Consider the following 8,597-nt stretch of genomic DNA (forward strand, 5'->3'; position numbering starts at 1 on the left):
AATCGTGGCATAAACAGGGTCGAAGTTATACTGTAACCCAGAGCAAACTTTAAAGAGAAAGGGGGCGGTATAGTAGGCTAGGTCTAGAGACAAAAAAAGGAGCGCTAGTCGCTCTCTCTCGTTGTGTAATGTGTATCATTAATAAATAACCCAATAGACAGCCAAGCCAACCCCTAAGCATAGCAGAATTACTTCTAATATTACCATATTGTTATTCAATATTCATCTGCATTGGTTAATTTTTGCAGTGATCTCGGCCACATTTAGATTTTTAAAGCCCTGAATAAAATCACACAGGTATTTACTCTAGACAGGGCTGTGTAAGGTGTGCAGATTAGCTCTGGGCCATAGCTTTAATGCGTTTCATTTAGAGCTATGTTACATGACAACTTCCGGGGCTCGCATGAATGCAGACCAGCCTCTCGTCTTTAGCTACTCACCAAAACAAAGACGGGTTGTGTCATTAGAAAGCCTACTTTTCCTTAGTGGGAGCACTCTGAGTCTGAGCCCCCCACCACACGTATAAACGGTACTTTTTGGCCAAAAGGGGATTTTGTTTCCCGGGAAAAAAATACTTTGTTACTCCAATGCGCTATTAATCTCAATATATCATTGTTTGTCCGTGACATCATTAAATAAAACAAATTAATTGTCCGCCAATAAGCCTGCTCAACATGACTAGACTAGACTGAAAACACTTGAAAGCAGCCCCACTGTTCAGCTTTTAGGCTTCTACTGCCACCCACTGGTCAACACGTGCCATTACGTTTGTCAATGAAGAGTGGAACAGGAAAGGACAGTGGTTCCCAAAGTGGGGTCCGGGGACCCCCAGGGGTCCCCAGCTAAATGATAGTTTGGAACCAAATGGACCCTTATGGGTCTGTAACTCTGAGTGTACAAATAGACCCTAACAGGTCCATTTGGTTCCATTTGTGCACTCTTAGAGTTAGATTAACGTTGATTTTACAATATAAATTGGGGTCCCAGAGATAGAAATGCCATTAATTGTGGGTCCGTAGCATAATGCATGTCAAACTGGGGGTCCTTGAAATTAAACTGGTTGAGAATCACTGCTGGAGCCGTCAAATCTTCTCTTATGGGGGTCACTGGCATGTCTTTTGAAATGGGGGTCCGCTGGCTAATTAGTGTCAATTTGGGGGTCTTTGACATGAAAAAGTTTGGGAACCACTGCTGTAGCCTACTTGGTCTTTTTTTCCCCCTCTACACCAAACCCTGTCGCTGGAAATAGCCAATCTACAAGCTCATCGTGAGCTTGTAGATCAATTTTCTTCTCCTCAGAATAGGGATGCTAGGGTTCAACGACCCCTGTCCTAAACAGCTATCTGTGAAATATCAATCAGTGCATTCACTCTTAAACCCAAACCACACCAAAGGGTCGTTTTTAAGGGAGACCACACCAATGCAACTCATTGAAACTCAATGAGTTGTATTGGTGTGGTCTACCTTAAAAAAACAGTTGTGTGTGGTTTGGGCTTTACTCTGTTGTAAAGAAAGTTAAGAAACAAACAAACAAAAAAACCTCTGAAAACACTGATCTTTATAGTTTGTGTTTTTACTGTAAAAGTGTAACAGGGAAAGGGTGGTGTACCAGGCACCTCCGTAGCGTAACACTGCTACTGTACATACATGACAACAACACCCACTGCACAGTCACCACCGATTATACAACACATCAACATTATTCATTATAAAATATATTGTATAATCAACAGCTCTGGGCCACTAGTCCACACAGTAACATCGGAACGTGGATCAAAACATGTGTTCGTCCGTCCGTCCGTCCGTCCACCAAGTCACGTGGGTCCAGGACCGGGACTCCCATAGGCGTGCTTCACTGAGCAAAGGTAATCTCTTATTCCAGAAACATGGTTCAAGCCTTCAGTAATAAATTCATACTAGTACTGTGACCCAATTTGAACCCTCTATAGACGATTGTTATAATTTAAGATTGGTAAACTCTCTTGATCCATGTTCCATTTGTGTCCATTTCTCAAAAAACAGCTGAACAATCCCCAGTATGACCTACTTAACCTATCTCAACACGTTGTAGATCTGCTATTTTTTGTTTCGTTTATAGATTATGACTTTTTTTTGTATTCGCTTTTAATGACATGGCCAAACTAGAGCCACCAGGTTGAACGTGGTTAGTGTTTTTGACACCCTTGCTGGGCCTGTACATAAAGGATCTTAGAACCACAGTGCTAATCCGAGACAATTGGCCTGAAATGGTGAATACATGTCATTGATCCAGAGTAGACACAACGGTGCACACAATGATAGCCCTGCACAAAGCAGGGAACATGAAACATTAGTGTTTGAAGTTCAGTCAAGAATAGCAAGTGTTCAGATCATGGTTCATCATGACAACTGGAAACTTAGGGCCGATTCTTACTCCTATTTTACTGCTGTTTCGGCGCTGTAGTGCCGAAATTTTCAGTAGCACAGAAGAGCCGACTTTAGGACGGTACACGCCCCCCCGAACCTCAAATGACATCACATTGTAGGCCCCACAGAGCCGAACCGACTTTTATTCAGCTCTAAAATAGGAGTATGAATCGCGCCTAAGATGTTTTAGAACAGGATATAAATTAAATAAACACATGCTTAGTGGTAATTTGCAGTAGCCCAGTTCAAACTCTAATGTCTCCTTAACGAAAATGAAACCCTATGTGAAATATAGGGTTCAGTCAACTAAGTACAGTAGGCCTAATTATAGCCCCTATATACTTAGTTGACCGAGTTCCCCAGGGGTCTATACTAGGCACCTTTCCGTCCCCCCGTCCCCCATCTACATATCTTCGTCTACAAAAATATCGCAAACACGACACATTGTGAGTTTGCAAATCTGAACCCGCAAGAAAAGGGACACGAGGGTTAAGTTTGAACTTCTGAGGTCAGGTACGTCCAAACCAAGCCAGTTGCCTTGAATGCCCAGCAATATGAAGAAAATAAAAACATCCTTCCATGACATTCTTGAAAGAACATCCATTTGGTCCATGCTCTGTGGAAATGCATATCCCACAGCTGATCCTTTACAGGCGTCTATCTGATTGACATCTGGGAGCATTGCAAGGATAGTAGCCAGCGGGGTCAAAGTCCCTTGGCAAATAAATCCTAGGATTTAGGTGTATCCGTATGTTTGATAGTACACACATCTTCACATCAAAGCAGTGTGGTAGGGATTTGGAATGGGGAACATGGTATTTATAATGGCATGTGTCTTCTCCACTGGCGCACGAGGCAACATTTGGAATGTGAAATAAAAAATAAAACAGAACATGGCCCCAGCTTTCCTTCCCACCAGACCTCACGTTGAAAACAGGATGGTCCATTACAGCAGTCAAGGTCTGGTTACCAAATCTGGACAGGTGCTAGTAGAGATAGCATGACCAAAAGGCCATGGGCCAGTCCAATAAATATAAAAGACTATCGACACAAACTGCTCTCTCCCCCCCGGCCCTGTCAGTCTTTGATGTTAAATCCTTATTGCACTGTGGATCAAAAGAGAGTAAACAAAAGAACATTGGCTCTTCGCTCATCTAAAATTCTAAGATTTACCTGTGATCAAACAACTCAGATTTACATACTGGAACTACATTCTGGTGCCAATATTATCATATAACAAATGTGATTTCAGTCAATATATTTTGTTGGTCTTAAATGACGGCATGTAGAAAAAGCTGCAATGGGCAGAAGATTTGTTTTGTTTTGTTTCCTTTTCAGATAAGATGAATATGCAACAACCACATTAATTCATTTTCATCTTCATTCAATATATCGATTGTACAGAGATGTTTTAACAACTAGTGGTCTCGACATGAGATCATGAAATTGACAATGGATTTGAATGTAGAGCTGAAGTACTAAAACTCTCAGGTAGTTCTACAGAAGTTCTACAGAGGAGGTAGAGTGACGTGGCATCAACAGAAAGAGGTTTAAAGCTTCAGTGGTATACAGTCAAAACCACAAGTACTGGGACACTGAGGTAATGATGGTGTCACTCTTTTAACATGGAGGTCAATAAATGCCAACATATATGAGAACAGGTGGCAGGAATTCTGTTAGTTTATCAGGGTCGGCTCTATAGACGAATCCACAGAGGGGTGCCTCATAGCTGCGGCGTACCATTAAGCGTTGCACTGGTGATACCTGGCCTACAGGGCACTGCTCCATGGATTTGTCTATAATCTCTTCACTGAAATCTCTTCATATGAGCTTGTAGATCTATTTTTGCCAAATGTTCACCCCCAGAATAGGATTGCGTGTTTAGGCCGTTAATTATTTTTCTTTAAAAAAAAAATCAGAAAACACAGATCAGTCCCAAATACTTGTATATTTGACTGCATTTAATTTGGTATGTAAAGCGCACTTCTTCAGACGATTGGAAGGTTCAGTTTTTCCCTTTGCAAGCCAACGCAGTTCTCTGGCAATATTCAACACAAATGAAACATTCTTGGAATGTCAAAACGACCTTTCGCGGTTAGGAAGTCAAGGGTGTGCCGTCTGAATGGCTAAAAGTAAAGGAAGCAGGACTCTCTGTGGGCTATGACGACACGCATCACATCTCCATCCACCAATCTATGACGACACGCATCACATCTCCATCCACCAATCTATGACGACACGCATCACATCTCCATCCACCACCGTCTATCTGCATGCTAAGAACACACACGACACATAAAAAGTCCCTGATGACAATACCCTGTGTCTTCTTTGGATGGAATGTTTGTTTCTCAAAACATGGAAATTGGTATGCATGTAAGGTTTGCATTGAGAGATATATAGTACTGAATGAAAGCTGTTGCCGTGCCTACCCTATCAAAAATAAAACAAGGATGATGTATTAAAAATAGAAAGTAAAAATGTCAGAGACAGTTATTGGTCAAACCATTATGCTCCTCTCTCTTTGCCCTTGGTTTCCTGTCTCTCTACACACATTTATCTGAAAGCAGAAAAAGGTTAAAAACGGAAAAAAAGGAAGTCCTGTCTTCAGCAGTGTTTTTTTATTTAATTTCAAGGACTCCCAGTTTGGTATGCATTACAACGCCACTGATTCCTATCCATCTATAATTTAGCCGGGGACAACCCACTCTGAGAACAACCAGTCTACAGTGTGCACTGTGCATGCATGTTACCGTACGTTACTCAAAGCTTTCCAGTGGCGAAACGTGAAGCAACATCTAGAGAATTGACATGTGCCGATATCTGCTAGCTAAGAACAGTGCTCGCTCAGCATCATGTCTGTCATCAATACAGCTAAACCTTGTGACAACATGTGACAACGTACAGACGGACAGCTACAGCGCTCTGCCTTCTCGATCAAAGGTAAGGGATTCACTCCTCCCCTCCCCTCTCCCCACGGCTTCTCACTGTTATGCCTGATTTATAAATACATAGTTGTGCACAGACTGGTGTCTCGCACCGTAAACAGCGGATCTACAAGTCCACAAGTCCAGACGCAACCAATTACAAATCAGGTTTCAGTATCACTTTGTATGGCTCTATGCAGGACGGGTGTCAATGATATACACACTCAAAGCACTGCATCTATAGCACATTAGCCATCCTTCAAAACTCTGGTTATATCAGAGGCCGCAAACTAGCTGGGAAGGACATTGTGGAATATGGTCAATATTATAAATATATTAACAATTAAATCATGTATTGAAGTGAAGTTAAGCTTAGCCCTCATTGGAATGTTCAAATATTGGCAAGCTCCGAAAAGAGCCATCACGTAGAAGTATAGGAATTAAAACCTTAAACCTCAGCATTGGCAAGCTATGGACATTCATCATTAAGACCTAGGCATAGAAACTCCTTTAGCAAGAAACGGCAGAACTAACCGCATGTCAAGAAGATCTAACTATCAAATTTGGCATTAGGTTGCACATAACGTTTACACATACATCTGACTGGTCACTGTCTACGGATTAACTTGAATATTACAGTATTGGCTGCGGTTGAGGGATACATTTTAATGTTACTGCGCCTTGCCAATGAATGTAATGTAAGGAAACAAAAGGAAAGGAACTTTTTGTTGAATCAGAACTTCCTGAGAGTTTTGTGTTTGTTTTATAAATGCCTTGTTTTACACCACTTTGCATCCCTCACGTTAAGTTCTAACGAGGCGGGATGCAAAACGGTTGTCTTCAAGTGAAGGCAAGATTAAAAAAAACATATAATAGATCCACATCATCAAGATCAGAACCCAAAGGAGAACCAGGTGCACAATGTGCACGCAATTACATTATGTGCATTGCACGTAACATAATTAAGACCACAACACAACCTGATAACAGGGATATGTTCCAAACTTGCGTGTATAATATGGAAACAGAAGACAAGGTCTGGAGACACTCACCACAGCTGTAGACTTGGTCACGTACGTCTAATATGATAATAAGCAAAAAACAGCCTCACGTCACACCGTGAGCTTGTAGATCAGCTAATGTAGTTAAGTTTTGACATTTATTTTGTCAAAATAATAACATTCCCTAAAATAGGGACATCAGGTTGAATGTGTTTTCTTTGGGCAGAAATGTTCTGTCAAGTACTTCAGTAATTAGTCGACTATAAAAGACTTTTAACAACATGTACGGTAGTATACGGACTGCAGTTGGTAATCTCTAGTCATGCATCGAAACTAGATACACACTATAATGCAGGTCATGTGGTTGAGAACAATTATTGGTCAAATCAATAATTTAATTTGTGACTGAGCGCTGTATCGAATGCTGAACACAGAACCAATCTCAAAATGAGATGTGTAAAACTATAACAGATTGTATACCAAAATATACTAGCATGAGTGTATTGAAATGAACTTATTTTAAGACATATTGGATGTAGCCGTTTGTACCCCAAAACCAAGTGTTATGGGGAAAACACAACTTGTATTAGACACATCTAAAATTAGCTCCCACAGGTTTTTTCTTCTTTTCTTTTTTACACCACCAAGAATCAGCTGACAGAATCACCTGGACTCTGTCTTATTCTGTCATTTAGGCGTTTCTAATTCACAACAGGACAGGGTTCACAGACATAAATTATGCCCCTGATCCGGCTGCCCAAACGTTTACGGAACCCAGTCCCAGCTGCTAAGTCGCTCTTAAGACCAGTCTTTAGAACGGACATTATGTCGGTTGCACCAACCAGACCTATGCCTAGTCTTACCTACATCCGGCTACTATAGTGATAACAACCATTCAAATGGTACAATTCAATGCATTTGGTTAAAAAGAGTTAATTGAAATTAAGATTAATTAATTATTCTAGTTGACAAAAGAAGAAAAAGAAATCGGATAACATGTCCCGTTTATAAAGACTGACATGCACTCTAGGAAAGCTAAAACATTATCAGAATATAATGCTCCTGCAATTATGTCATTAAATGCACGAGAGAAGGCATTTTCAGAATGAACTTGACAGATAACACAACATTACAGCTGTTGTGTAGGTGGTGGAGCTAGAAAGCCAGATCAACAATGGTAATTAAGATGGCCCAAAGGCCTACATTTTTGACTTTATGACTGCTGCGGTCGAAGGCTTAAGCCCGAGACGGTGCAAGCAGCCTAACCATTAGGTTAGAATGTCGAGTTGAGACCGACCTTAGTTTCAGAAGAGGCGTTAAGCCCTGTTGGTGCAACCCAGCCCTGGACTAGTAGCAGCTCTCAATAGATATTGCCATTGCAATGCAAGTTTAGTCAAGAATTAGGCTTAATTCATGTATTAAATGCTTTTGAAAAAAGAAACTGACCAGCTGATGAACAGGGGCAGCCGAGTATGTTTTCCACCCATACATAAATAGTATACATTCAACAAAATAAACTAAACCTTCCATGGAAAATATTGTTTTTTTTTCTTCACATGTGGCGACAGGGACATACTGCGCAGGAGAAAATTTACAATTATCTTCATACTTGTCCAGAGAGATTTGAAAATGAAATAAAATAAAATAAAATTCCTTCCCAGCTGATTGGCTGATCAAACGGTATGACTGCTGGTCCTCACAGTCAAAGCTCAGGAGATTAAAGTATATATTTTTTTTTTCTTCGTTTTTTTCTTTTTTAATTTCTTTTCAATAATATTTTATATTAATTATTGAGACAGTTCTCCATCTGCAAGAAAATGGAACCTCTCCCGCGTTGGTCCTTTGCATATGTACAACCATATTCACACACATTATATGTGTGTGTGTTCGTTTTTCTTCTTTTCTTTTAATCCTTCCCATGTGGAAACTCAACTCATGTTGAAAATAAGGTTTTCACTCCACTTTGCATGTCCATGAGCAAATGAAAATAAAAAGTAAAATGAAATAAAACCATTGTCTATGTTTCTGTGTGCATATTGGAATAGGCATTTCTCTCTCTGTCTCTCTTTTTCTTCTCAAAGTCAGCTACTCTTTCTATTTAAAGAGTTCAAGTCTTGTGTGTGTGTGTGTGTGTGTGTGTGTGTGTGTGTGTGTGTGTCTGTCTCTAAAGCATATAAGGTGCAGGTAGGCAGCTGTGTGACAATGTGATTGGACAAGCTGAAGAGAAGAGGGCGGGGCATGCCTGTCACATGGCATCGATCAG

The sequence above is a fragment of the Protomyctophum parallelum genome (assembly GCF_964188405.1).
Source record: "Protomyctophum parallelum genome assembly, chromosome: 14".
NCBI classification, from domain to species: domain Eukaryota; kingdom Metazoa; phylum Chordata; class Actinopteri; order Myctophiformes; family Myctophidae; genus Protomyctophum; species Protomyctophum parallelum.